The 13577-nt window shown below is 52.1% G+C and overlaps 1 protein-coding gene across 9 annotated transcripts in view; it reads left to right on the forward strand.

The window, feature by feature from the left end:
- Positions 1 to 13577, forward strand: part of kdm6ba (lysine (K)-specific demethylase 6B, a) — a 69889-nt gene that overhangs the window by 32830 nt on the left and 23482 nt on the right. For 8 of the 9 annotated variants that reach the window (XM_072717207.1, XM_072717208.1, XM_072717205.1 and 5 more), the window contains one exon: positions 2841 to 3022. The exons of the other annotated variant lie outside the window; for it this stretch is intronic. The gene's annotated coding sequence lies outside the window, so the exon portion shown is untranslated. The remainder of the gene's footprint in view (positions 1 to 2840; positions 3023 to 13577) is intronic. 9 annotated transcript variants of the gene reach the window in all.

Raw genomic sequence — 13577 nt, forward strand, 5'->3', positions numbered from 1 at the left:
TCTACATTTTTTCTTTTTTACCCCTGAAAACGATCAACTTCCCCTGGAGTAGTGATTGTGATTAAATGCCAATTAATGTTTAACCATCTACAGCTGTGTGCAATTAATGCTCAGTTGGTGACACTCCCATCCAAAGTGCACACTGCTGACCCAGATCCCCCCTCTCTTGCCTCCCATTCTTCCACATGCTTCTTGGGAGGGGTGGCAGGCAAACTGAGGGGGGGGGGCAGATGGAGACAGGGAGAGGGATATAGCAGCACAAGGTCCTCGGTGTCCCGGTCACCTTTCTGTGCCCCCCCCCCAGTGGCTGGAGTATGTGAGTCTGTGCTCCTTTCATTATATTTCCACTCTCGACCTACTGGATAAGAGAGCGACTGTGACAGCAGCAGCAAGAAACAGAGAAATTACATAATTTTCTCCTTTCAGTTACTTATTAATATGTTGGATGTATTATGCGACTCTTATGTAAACTGTAAGTGGAGCACTGAAAGTTTGCAAAAGCACTGTGGAATGCAGACTGGGGATGGGAGTGCAGCCGCGCAGGGTGGAGCAGGACCCCTGCCAAGCACGTCCAGGTGTCCGCAGTGTCCATGCCGGCTTTGCAGAGCTAAGTGCATATCTGCTTCCCGGTGGCTGTGTTTTGGGACACTATCCTGCTGGAGATCAGTCACTTCAGACGTGACGTCTGCCGTCCTGTCAGACAGACAGCGAGTGCGTATGCGCCCGCACCACCGGCACACTGCAGCGGCTGCGCATATCTGCCGAGACTCACGTCAGGCGTACAGATATGCTTCCCTCTGCTTATCCGTGAAATCCATCTTCCTGAAACGCAGAGATCACACACGTGATGGTAGCTGCTCCAGATGAACAGGCCTGACTGGGCAGACACGCTTGTGAAGTAGCCAGGCTGAGAGCCGCCGTGCCCTGCGCAGGACCGGGCGGCAGTGCGGGTCTGTATAACAGTGCTTCACTTCAGTCCATACGACCATGTGGGACGGTGTATGTCCCTATGACTGTATGACCGTGCCACGGTGCTCCAAGCTATAGTGGGCCAGACCAGGATAGAAACACAAAGGAAAGCACACGCTGTTGCAAGTTACTGTACTTAACAGGAAAGAGACGACCTCGGTACACAAACCTCCTATATGTGTATGTGAAACACTAACCGTACCTTGTGAGTGTGTGTGCGTGCGTACGGCGTCTGTCTCAGAGACAACGTCTGTGCTCGTTCCGTGTGGGTGTGACCCGATTGGCAGAACACTCTGCTGAGCCTGTAATTCCTGCATGTCTGCCACTGTGTTATGTAACTGGGCTGATTACCATGTGGGCTGAGATAACAGCCCAGCCTGACACACATTCTCCCTCTGCTCCTCCAACTCTCTCTCTCACTTACAGGGTGTGTCTGACTGTCTCAGAAGAGCATGCACTCTTTCACTGTGTCAGTGAAGTTTTTCCACTGTGTAAAGAGACAAAAGCCCTGTCACTGTGTCATTGACTTTAGCTGCATCAGCAAGTTCCTTTACTGTGTCATTGGGCTGTTGCTGTGTCAGCCGGTTTCATTATGTTTTTAGGAGTAATCTTGTGTTTACTGTACATGTGATCCAAAGTTGTTGTACCATTTACGTAATGTAGATTATTGTAAGCGCTCTCTTTCTACTGATGGTGTTGGGGCCACTGTGTTTGCCTGTGCACATGAATGCAAGTTCTTTGTATGTGTTGTCATTGTTTTGATGGTGTTGGAGCCTCTGTGTCTGCCTGTGTTGCATGAACAGAGTCCTGTCAGCGCAGGAGGGACAGGAAGCCTTGAGGCTGTTGTTCATCTTCGATTTCTGGCCGTTTCATCATCCTGTCATTCCCTGTCCCTCCTTCACAGACACACAGAGGATGGATTCCTGTGCCCCCCCCCCTCCCCAACGAGCCAGTTAGTCAGGGCAGGCAGGGAGGCTGTGGCTTTGTGCCCTAGGTTGACGTGACGCGTGTCAGACTTCTGCCCTCTTTAGGAATCTCCCTAAATATCTTCCAGGCATCAGAAGTTGTATGCTTACGCCGACAGACAGTGATTCACACAAACGCTCACACACATTTGCATACTCCCACAGTCAGAAACGGTCATTCAAAACAGCCAGACTGCCTGCCTGACACACGGGTGGAGGGGGGGCGGCTGACTTATGACCGCTTCCTTCCCCCATTAATTCTGAGGGTCACCCCCAATGGGTCTGGGGAGCGAAGTTGTGTCCTCATAGGTGGTTATGTGGTGGGGGGAGGAGGGGTTGTTTTTTTCTCAGGGGCTGTGTGTATTTTTTTGTGTGTGTGTGTGTGTGTTGGCCCCTCCTCCGGTTCCCCACGGCGGCCAGTGGGGGGGGCGCGTGCCGTGTCCTCATGCCAGCAGAGCTCTTTGAACGGAGCCGCTCTGATAGGGGGAGGGCGATCCTAGCCGTCCTCCAATCCCATCTGCCTGACACACTGGGAAAGGGGGGGGGGGGGGCGGCGAGAACGAGGCCGCCGTGGGGCGGGGGTGACGGGGGGAGGGGCTGTTTAGAGAAAGGCAGAAAAGAGAGAGAGAGAGAAGCAGACTGGTCTGCAGCGGGGGGGGCGGGGGTTGCCTTTTTTTCTCCTCCTCTGCTCTGTGTGTCGATCCTTTCCTTTCTTTGTTTGACTGCTGAGTGGAAAAAAGCGAGAGAAAAGTGTGTGAGAGAGCGAGAGAGAGGGAGAGGGAGAGAAGAAGGGCGAGCGAGAGAGCAAGAGAAAGGAGGAAGAAAGGAGGAGAGCCAACAGCTCTTGTTTCTGATAAGGCAAAGGAGTTTGTGTTTATTTCTTCCTGCATCCCGTGTCCATCACAGGTCCTGCTTGTGCTGCCTGCCCCTGCGCGTGTTTATGTGGGCTGCGCTGCCGCCGGAGTCCCCTTGCATTTAAAGGGAAAAGGACACAAAGATCGCGCTGTGGCCCCAGCGGCCGTGGATTTACAAACCCCCCCTCCCTCCTGTGGCTGCCCCCCCCCCATGCCGGCACCCGCTTTTGCCAGGTAAGCCAGGGCTCTGCCGACAAAGGGGGAGACTCTCCATGCAGGGGGGGGGGGGCACCGGGCAGAGGGGGCATCACGGCCGGAGGAGCTACGCTCCTCCTTTGCCCGGGCCGGGGGGCGCCGGGTCCCGACAAGGAGCAGCTGTCACACCGGGGCTTTTGTTGTGGGGAGCCGGCCAGGCCTAGCCGAGGAGAGCTGGGAACCGGAGCTGGGGGGGGGGGGTGTAAACAAAGGAGAGGGTCAGCAGTGGGGTGAAAACAGTGCGGGGCAAAGGCAGTGTGAGGTGAAGGCAGTGCGGGGAAAAGGTGGCGTGGGGCGAAGGCAGTGTGGGGTGAAGGCAGTGTGGGGCAAAGGCAGTGTGAGGTGAAGGCAGTGTGGGGCAAAGGCAGTGTGAGGTGAAGGCAGTGCGTGGGGAAGGTGGCGTGTGGCAAAGGCAGTGTGAGGTGAAGGCAGTGCGGGGCGAAGGTGGCGTGGGGCAAAGGCAGTGTGAGGTGAAGGCAGTGCGGGGCGAAGGTGGCGTGGGGCGAAGGCAGTGTGAGGTGAAGGCAGTGCGGGGAAAAGGTGGCGTGGGGCGAAGGCAGTGTGAGGTGAAGGCAGTGCGGGGCGAAGGTGGCGTGGGGCGAAGGTGGCGTGGGGCGAAGGCAGTGTGAGGTGAAGGCAGTGTGAGGTGAAGGCAGTGCGGGGCGAAGGTGGCGTGGGGCAAAGGCAGTGCGGGGCGAAGGTGGCGTGGGGCAAAGGCAGTGCGGGGCGAAGGTGGCGTGGGGCAAAGGCAGTGCGGGTGAAGGTGGCGTGGGGCGAAGGCAGTGTGAGGTGAAGGCAGTGTGAGGTGAAGGCAGTGCGGGGTGAAGGCAGTGCGGGGCGAAGGTGGCGTGGGGCGAAGGCAGTGTGAGGTGAAGGCAGTGTGAGGTGAAGGCAGTGCGGGGTGAAGGCAGTGCGGGGCGAAGGTGGCGTGGGGCAAAGGCAGTGCGGGGCAAAGGCGGCGTGGGGCAAAGGCAGTGCCGGGTGAAGGCAGTGTGAGGTGAAGGCAGTGTGAGGTGAAGGCAGTGCGGGGCGAAGGCGGCGTGGGGCGAAGGCAGTGTGAGGTGAAGGCAGTGCGGGGCGAAGGTGGCATGGGGCAAAGGCAGTGCCGGGCGAAGGCAGTGTGAGGTGAAGGCAGTGCCGGGCGAAGGCAGTGTGAGGTGAAGGCAGTGCCGGGCGAAGGCAGTGTGAGGTGAAGGCAGTGTGAGGTGAAGGCAGTCCGGGCGAAGGTGGCGTGGGGCGAAGGCAGTTCCTCTCCACTCTCGCTTGGCTTTTTTTTTTTTTTGTCCCCCTGCGACCTCGTCTTGAGGTTTCACAGAGCTCTGTGTCTCTGTGTGGATGTACCTGGCTGCTAGGCCCGCCCCCTTGCTCTGTGAGTCTCACCCCACCTGGGAATATCTTGTACCCCCCCATCTTCCCATTGCCTATTTCATTTGCACCGGAAGTACAGCCCTTTTTTAAATACACTCTCATGTTCTCTTGTGGTGGGGGGTGAGGGCTGAGGTAGGGGAATGGACCCGCACTCTGGTGCTGCCCCCCCCCACTCCTGCCTGGCTCTGCTGCTGTGCTGGGTTTCTTGGGGACACACTCTTCCTTCCCATAATGCCCTGCTCCTGGACTCCCTGTTTATCTGCATTCGCACGCATGCGCGCGCGCACACACACACACACCCACTGAAGGAGTGATTGTGCATTCATTGGAATGATGGCAGTGGCGGGGGGGGGGGGTGGCTGATGGAGAGCAGGGCCAGGAGGAGAGTAGGAGGTGGGGGAGGGGGTCGGTGAGACCAACAGAGCCTGTTTGTGGGCTGAGTGACTCTGACTCTGCTCTGGAGTGCAAGCGTGGCCCCTGGGAGTCTTTAAGGTTGTCTGGGGGGGCCGGGGGGCAGCGTGTTCCACTCGTTTCCTTTCGCCACGCCTGGGAGAAAGCCTGGCCCTCTGCTTTGTGGGTGGATGTGCGGGGTGCCCGGGGGGTGCTGGGGGGCGTCCAGCTCGATGACCACATGGGAGTTCGCCCCTCTGGCAGGAAGTCAGGAGCAGAGCCCCCCACTGGCAGCACAGAGCAGTGCCGGCAGTAGCAGACTGCCTGCGTTTGTGTATGTGTCTGTGTCTGCGTGTGCGTGTGCGCAGCAGTGCACTGTAAGTTTGTATTGTTTTCTGTTTGCGTGTCTAAATGCCTGCCTGCTCTTTGTGCGGTTGGGATGAGAGGAGTGTCTGTGTGTCTGTGAAGCCTAGGGACTGACACACATTGTGACTCACCACAGAACCCCTGACCTCTGGATGCCCCCCCTCCACTTAGCCAAGGCCCCCCCAGTCTGCCACTCAGGCTGCACGCATGTCCCTCTAACGCCATAATGCATTAAACTGATTACTCTGCCAAAATTGATCGAGGTCATTATGTTACAGCGGTCAATAGCCGTGGTGAACCTCACTGCAGTGTCGGTGGTCACCTGGGGGGGAGGGGGGGTTGGGGGGGTACCTGTGTCTCTGGTCTCTACAGCAGCTGTGCAGTTGGCTGCCACACCGTAAACCCCTCCCACTGTACTCATAGCACCCTCTGCTTGTGCAGTAGCCCTGCCCCTGGCCTGGCTGGGGGGGGGGGGGTCAGTTTGCAGAGGCCTGTGGATGTCCGTCAGGGTCGGTGTGGTCAGTTGTCAGGATTGGTTGTATGTATCTTTTCATTATGTTGAATAGCTGCCCCCCTCCCCCCCCAGCAGAATAGGTATAGTTTCTAGACACCCTATGACATTCACTTCTGGCCACGAGTCTGGTGACTGAGGTATAGTCTGGTCTCATTTGTGCACATGCTTGTATCATAAGATGATCCGAAATAGTGATTTTACGTACAGGATGCATGTCGAGCTCTACGGGAATGTGTGAGTGCTTGTGTGCTGGTGTGGCTGCACGTGTCAATGTTTTCCTGGCTTTTAGGAGCATTTAGGGAGAGTTCCCCCGGCTCGGGGTCCCTGATGTCACACTGTGTGACGGTGTCACTGTGCCGTAGAATGCAGTTTTGAAAAGGTGCTAAAACCATGTGATTATCTGTTGGCATCTGTTTCTTCTCTCTCTCTTCTCCATTCTTTATTTTTGGGGGGTGGCGGGGGGGTGCACGCTTGACATGTCTGTGACTGAGGCATCGTGTCTTCCTGGTGGTAACTTGACCCTGCCCCTGGTGGAGAGAGAGGGGTCTGTTTCCTGTGCTAACCTGGAGACCCCAGTCTCTCTCCTTCCTCCCTCCATCTGTCTGCACCTCCCCCTTCCTTCCTTCCTTCCTTCAGTATCCATTTCAGCTGGAAGTCAGAGTCAGTGTTGACATTGTCGTTGATTTCCTCCTGGTCTCCCCTGTGCTGGTTCTGCAGGCTTAATCTGCTTTGAACTCAGCTGTGAGAGACCAGCTCAAGGCGTCTGCTTATTGAAAAGCTCAGTGTGTCTGTGTCTGTCTGTCTGTGTGCGTGAAACACTGCTTGTGACTCTGTGTATATCTGGCTGTGTCTGTGAGTTATGTATATATTACATTGTGGGACCAAATGTGAAAACCTGTTTTTTGATGATGTTACTCTGTCCCTACACGGACACCTTCAATTTTTAAAAAATCTATGACTACAATCAAACTAAGATAGCCAAAAAACTTATATTTTGTTTGGCTACTTATGGTTAAGGTTAGGGCTGGGTAGGGGTTAAGGTCGTTATGTTGGGATAAGGGTCTTTCCCATAGAAATGAATGGAGAGTCTCCACAAACATATGAATACAAACGTATGTCTGTATGGGTGGGGGTGGGGGGGCAGAGGGATTGAGAAAAGCAGCTGTGGGTAGCAAAGCGCCTCTGCGCACCGTCCAGGTCAGTCGGCCAGTGACGGTGACACACTCATCACAGGTTTGTGCTTGGCTGCATGATGTATCCCAGTGCAGAATGTTCCGGCTGATTTACAGAGGTGTTTGAGATGCAACATGTGAACAGCAGAGCATGTTAATCCCCCCCCACCCCCCACCCAGTGACATCTGGGTTCATTTCCACAGCTCTGTGTCATGCTGAGTGTATCATTCCTGTGTATGTTTGCATGTGCCTGTATGTGTCTGTGTGTTGCTGTGTGTGTGCGTGTGTTGCCGTGTATGCCTCTGTCTGTGTTGCTGTATGTGTTACTGTGCGTGAGTTGCTTTATGTGTATGTGTTGCTCTGTGTGTGTTGCTGTGTATGTATGTGTGTTTGTGTGTGTGTTGCTGTGTTTGTGTGTGTGTTGCTGTGTATGTGTGTGTGTTGCTGTGTGTGTGTGTGTGTGTTGCTGTGTGTGTGTGTTGCTGTGTATGTATGTGTGTTTGTGTGTGTGTTGCTGTGTTTGTGTGTGAGTTGCTGTGTTTGTGTGTGTGTTGCTGTGTTTGTGTGTGTGTTGCTGTGTGTGTGTGTGTGTGTGTTGCTGTGTATGTGTGTGTGTTGCTGTGTATGTGTGTGTGTTGCTGTGTGTGTGTGTGTGTTGCTGTGTGTGTGTTGCTGTGTGTGTGTGTGTTGCTGTGTATGTGTGTGTGTTGCTGTGTGTGTGTTGCTGTGTATGTGTGTGTGTTGCTATGTGTGTGTGTTGCTGTGTGTGTGTGTTGCTGTGTGTGTGTGTGTGTTGCTGTGTGTGTGTGTGTGTTGCTGTGTATGTGTGTGTGTTGCTGTGTGTGTATGTGTGTGTGTGTGTTGCTGTGTATGTATGTGTGTGTGTGTGTTGCTGTGTATGTATGTGTGTTGCTGTGTGTGTATGTGCCTTCAGGCTGTTTATGCTGAGCAGGCATGCATGCAACCAGACAATGTCAGTGTTGTGTTTGAGCAGTCTGCTGTCTGCCCCCCCTTTCCATCTCTCCCCTCTCTCCTCTGCCTGTCCTCTTCTGCCTCCTCCCTCTTCGTCGCCCCTCCCCGCCCCCCCCCCCCCCCCTTGGCCAGTGCACACACAGCATCTGCTCTGCATGCCCTTTAAACACCACTGTGGCTGTATGGCTGGCAGACATGCAGACACGCACGTTAGCAGGAGAATCGGCACAGCCCAAATGGGCGAGGTGAAAACTACCCCCCCTCCACCTGGCTGCAGCTGCCCCCCTGCATCTGTGGCATGTATCAGCCAGCACTCTCCCGGAGTGGCCCTCCTCCCCGGTCTCATCGCTCATGCTCAGCCGGCCGGCCCCCACCCCTCCCCCACCCTGCCTGCACCCGCAGCTCTGTCCTCTGTCCCTAGAGAGGCCTGTTGTTGTAGCCTTGAGTGAAGTTTTTGTCCTGATTCACTCAACTGGCATCTCCAGCTGAATGAATGAGTAAATGATTATTATTGCCATTTATCCTGACAGACGCTTATAAACTTCCTGCGTCACAGATTTACGTCCATTCAGGTTAAGCAGCCGGGACTCAGCTTGAGGTTAGGAGCATGTATGCAAATGTGCTGTGTAGCCAATGACAAGCATGCAGGGAGACCATCGGCAAAGTGGACTGTGTGTGTGTGTGTGTGTGTGTGTGTGTGTGTGTGTGTGTGTGTGTGTGTGTGTGTGTGTGTGTGTGTGTGTGTGTGTGTGTGTGTGTGTGCGTGCAAACAGGGCGAAGGGGGTGACATAGCCTGAGGGAACGCTGTTAACTGCAGCCTTTATGTGTATCCGGAGTAAATATTGTAAAAATAAATCATATTCCTTTTAAAATTAAAGTGTCTGTGTAGATATTGTAGCAAGTGTAGCTGTACATGCATGAGTGTGTGTGTGTGTGTGTGTGTGTGTGTGGGCACGCCCTGTGTTGCCTGCATAATGTGGCATGGCAGCGTGAATGTGAGGCTTCGGCTGGGCGGTGCTTCCGGGCAACCACAGGTGAGAGACCCTTGCAGGAATCCGGTGCTTCTGTTGCAAAACTTGGAGGTACTTTAAGGTGAAGTATGTGGAAATGAGTTACTCCCTAGGACACTGTGTATGTGTATGTGTGTGTGTGTGTGTGTGTGTGTGTATATGCGTGCATGCACGCGTGCCTGTGCCTGAGTGTGTACTCACACCCTGCCCCGAGGGCCTGCACGCAACTTCTCTGAACCTGAATACTGAATTGCTTGCTGTGTGCTGCCCTGCCTCTGTTCAGTCACACACAGAAACGCACTTCTGCTTTAGCCGTCCAGTAGGGGGCGCCGCATAGGTGGCGTGGCACACTGCTGAGGCCGCAGGGGCTGCCTAGAGGCTGTGAAGTGGCTTCCTGGGCATACTGGGGCACAGTCCCTTATCGGGTTTACCCTGTAATCCCCCCCCCCCCCCCCCCCCAAAAGCTGTCCTCAGCAAGACTCACCTGCCGCTTCCTGACTGAGAGTTTAACCTACCTGGGTGCCTCCCCCACTTCACGACAGCAGAGCCCCAAGCACACACCATGCGTGCGTTAGATGGGGCGGGCTGCCTGCACTCCTCCATGCCGTAATTTCAGGGTGGGAAGCTGGAATCCTGCAAACAGACACAAGGCTGCTCCTTCACAAAGCTGGGAGTAGCTTTCGGATTTTCCCTCGGAAACAATTTCAGAGTGAAGTGAGATGTTAATGAGATGCTTGTTTTTCCTGTGAACCCGCACCTTCACGCCCAGCTGGTAGAGGGACCCCTGCCCTTTCATCTGGTTTACAAGGATTTCTGTCTCCGCCAATGCCAGGTTTACAAAGCAACAAAGAGGACAACCACAAAAATGATGATTCTGAAACCTACAACTCTAGCATGTCCCAGAACATCTAGCATAGGATATTATACATACATAATTGTATTCTGCAGTTCTGCATCTTTTGTTGCCTAGTCAATGATAGGAATGCTATGGACAGCATTGTAATTTATCTTCATGGCCTGTGAATGCTGCAGCTACGCTGCGAAGCAGGAAGGCTAGGATTTCACAGACTGGAGAATAGCCAGGATCCCATCCTTTTAACCAGATGCATGGTGTCCCTTTAAATAACCCGACGTCATCCATTTGGACTCCCGGTGTGTGTGCATGTGTTTGTGAGCGTGTGAGGAATGTGATACACGAGTGTGATATGCATACTCATGTACTGCACTGTGAAGGCACTTTTCTTGTGTGGGTCTTATGTGTGTGTTGAGGGATGCGTGCATTTAGGTGGGAGTCTGTGATATCTGTCCCTATGTAATGTGTGTGTGTGTGTGTGTGTGTGTGTGTGTTGAGGGATGCGTGCATTTAGGTGGGAGTCTGTGATATCTGTCCCTATGTAATGTGTGTGTGTGTGTGTGTGTGTGTGTGTGTTGTGCAGGCAGTGGGAGACACCCATGTGGGGACCACATGTAAGAAAGGAGAAGAAATGCTTCTTTGTGTTGCTGTGTTTTAGTGTGAACAGATGCTAGATCCCAGGTCTCCCACAGTGCACTTCTTTCAGCCACAGCAGCCCTGGTCTCCCACAATGCTGTTCTCTTAGCTAGAGCTGTCCAATTCTGCCACATTTCAGCCATTCCAGCTACAGCAGCTCATATCTTGCATAATGCAATTATGTCAGCCAGAAGCACCGCTGTGGCTATAGCTTTAAGAGGATTGCATTGTGGGAATAGTAGTCCATAATCAGGAGAGGTATAATGGCACAGCAATACAGTTTGGTCAGTGTCACACAGAGTGTCTGTGTCTGTATTTGTACTTGCAGTAGCTGTGTGTGTATCCATGTGTAGCTGTCTCCATTTGTGTCTCTTCTCACTGTCATGACCTGGCCTGTGTGACCCTCAAAAACAAATGAGTGACAGATGATTAGAGCTTTATTCATAATACAAAATACTTCTCACAAAGGGAGAATTTACCACTAGATTCGGAATGTGCTTTTATTAGCCTCAGTCTAAATGTGATGTATGTGTTTATGTGCTGTTTGCCTGATCTCATTCTGTATACAGTCTATATATTTAAATATGTATTCAAATAGCTATAGCAAAGAATGTGCATCAACGTGTATGTATGAGCAGTGTGGTCACCATGTGTGAATTTCTGTAGTTTTCTTACTTTGAGGGTGAATGTTATTGTGTGTGTCTGTGCTGTGCTGTGTTTGTATTACAGTTGTTTGTGTACATGTATTTTGGTTAAGTCTGCATGAAGAATGTGTATGTCTCTGTTTGTGTAACGTGTGTCTTTAGGTAAATGTCTGTTTATATCTGTGTCTGGGTGGTGGCTGCATGTGTGTCTGTCTGGGTCTGTGTGTGTGGGTGCATTTGAGTATGTGTATATGGGAAAGAGAGAGAGAGAACTCAAGCATAAAACCCAGCACCCCCCTCCCCACACACACACACACACACACACACACACACACATGTGCAGTGAGAAGAGAGCACTCTGCCGTAGACTTGCTGAGCTGATCCTTCTTTCTTTTTTTCCTGAACCAGGGACTTTTGTGATGTTCACACTGCAGGAGCTCGTCCCAATTATAGTTCCTTGGCAGCAGTTCCAGAACCCTTTTTTAGTACTTACTGCAGACTAGGTACTTTTCTTTCGAACACAAACTACTGAGGAGGTGCTTACAGGGATAAACTTGATGATTGGTTGATCAAATGCACTGGGGCTAAAATGGAAGTGTGAAGTTATCTGTGAAGTTAAACCTACAAACTTTTGTGTCTCCCATGCTTATTCAGCGTAAAGGTCCCAGTTCCTATTGTGTGGTGTGAAAATGAGACATGAAAGTGGCCAGGAGCTACAAAAGTTCCAGGTCAAAGCAGCCCAGTTACTTATCAATTGAGAGCGGGTTCTGGAACTTCGGCGTGAAAGTGCCTGTTGTCCTTTTGATTTACTCATCATTGAGTCAGGTCTGACCACATCATACCTCCATACCCACCTCCCCCCCACTTCACACACCTCCATGTATGCCTGCCTGTTCTCCTGCGACAGGCACACGCCACACACACTGCTCACACCCATTGATGCCTTTCTGTCTTCCATATAAACACACACTAAGAAGGGACATTGTTATCATGCTCATCGCAACCATCTCCTGCGGGCTGGGGGACGCCTGAGCAGCGCAGAAGCAAGCAGCCGGTGGTAACTGCAGTTGCACCTCTAGGTAGTTCTTAAGTTGGGCAGATTGGATGAAACATTTAGTGGTTATCCATAGGCAATTTGAGGTGAAAGTATTGACCAAGTGAGTACACATGTGAGCACTCTTGTGAAAGGTGGGGTGACATGATGGATAGTCTCATTAGTGCTCCTGTGAAAGTCAGGGTGTGATGTAGGATACTCTTATGAGTAGGTGGGGTGAGATGTAGGATACTCTTATGAGTAGGTGGGGTGAGATGTAGGATACTCTTTTGAGTGCTCCTGTGAAAGGCAGGGTGAGATGTAGATACTCTTATGAGTGCTCCTGTGAAAGGCAGGGTGAGATGTAGATACTCTTATGAGTGCTCCTGTGAAAGGCAGGGTGAGATGTAGATACTCTTATGAGTGCTCCTGTGAAAGGCAGGGTGAGATGTAGATACTCTTATGAGTGCTCCTGTGAAAGGCAGGGTGAGATGTAGATACTCTTATGAGTGCTCCTGTGAAAGGCAGGGTGAGATGTAGATACTCTTATGAGTGCTCCTGTGAAAGGCAGGGTGAGATGTAGATACTCTTATGAGTGCTCCTGTGAAAGGCAGGGTGAGATGTAGATACTCTTATGAGTGCTCCTGTGAAAGGCAGGGTGAGATGTAGATACTCTTATGAGTGCTCCTGTGATAGGCAGGGTGAGATGTAGATACTCTTATGAGTGCTCCTGTGATAGGCAGGGTGAGATGTAGATACTCTTATGAGTGCTCCTGTGAAAGGCAGGGTGAGATGTAGATACTCTTATGAGTGCTCCTGTGAAAGGCAGGGTGAGATGTAGATACTCTTATGAGTGCTCCTGTGAAAGGCAGGGTGAGATGTAGATACTCTTATGAGTGCTCCTGTGAAAGGCAGGGTGAGATGTAGATACTCTTATGAGTGCTCCTGTGATAGGCAGGGTGAGATGTAGATACTCTTATGAGTGCTCCTGTGATAGGCAGGGTGAGATGTAGATACTCTTATGAGTGCTCCTGTGATAGGCAGGGTGAGATGTAGATACTCTTATGAGTGCTCCTGTGATAGGCAGGGTGAGATGTAGATACTCTTATGAGTGCTCCTGTGAAAGGCAGGGTGAGATGTAGATACTCTTATGAGTGCTCCTGTGAAAGGCAGGGTGAGATGTAGATACTCTTATGAGTGCTCCTGTGAAAGGCAGGGTGAGATGTAGATACTCTTATGAGTGCTCCTGTGAAAGGCAGGGTGAGATGTAGATACTCTTATGAGTGCTCCTGTGAAAGGCAGGGTGAGATGTAGATACTCTTATGAGTGCTCCTGTGAAAGGCAGGGTGAGATGTAGATACTCTTATGAGTGCTCCTGTGAAAGGCAGGGTGAGATGTAGATACTCTTATGAGTGCTCCTGTGAAAGGCAGGGTGAGATGTAGATACTCTTATGAGTGCTCCTGTGAAAGGCAGGGTGAGATGTAGATACTCTTATGAGTGCTCCTGTGAAAGGCAGGGTGAGATGGAAGGGCAGGTTGCCTTTTTGATTCCCTTCCGCCCACCAGTTAACCTTT

The sequence above is a fragment of the Paramormyrops kingsleyae genome, chromosome 10 (assembly GCF_048594095.1).
Source record: "Paramormyrops kingsleyae isolate MSU_618 chromosome 10, PKINGS_0.4, whole genome shotgun sequence".
Taxonomy (NCBI): domain Eukaryota; kingdom Metazoa; phylum Chordata; class Actinopteri; order Osteoglossiformes; family Mormyridae; genus Paramormyrops; species Paramormyrops kingsleyae.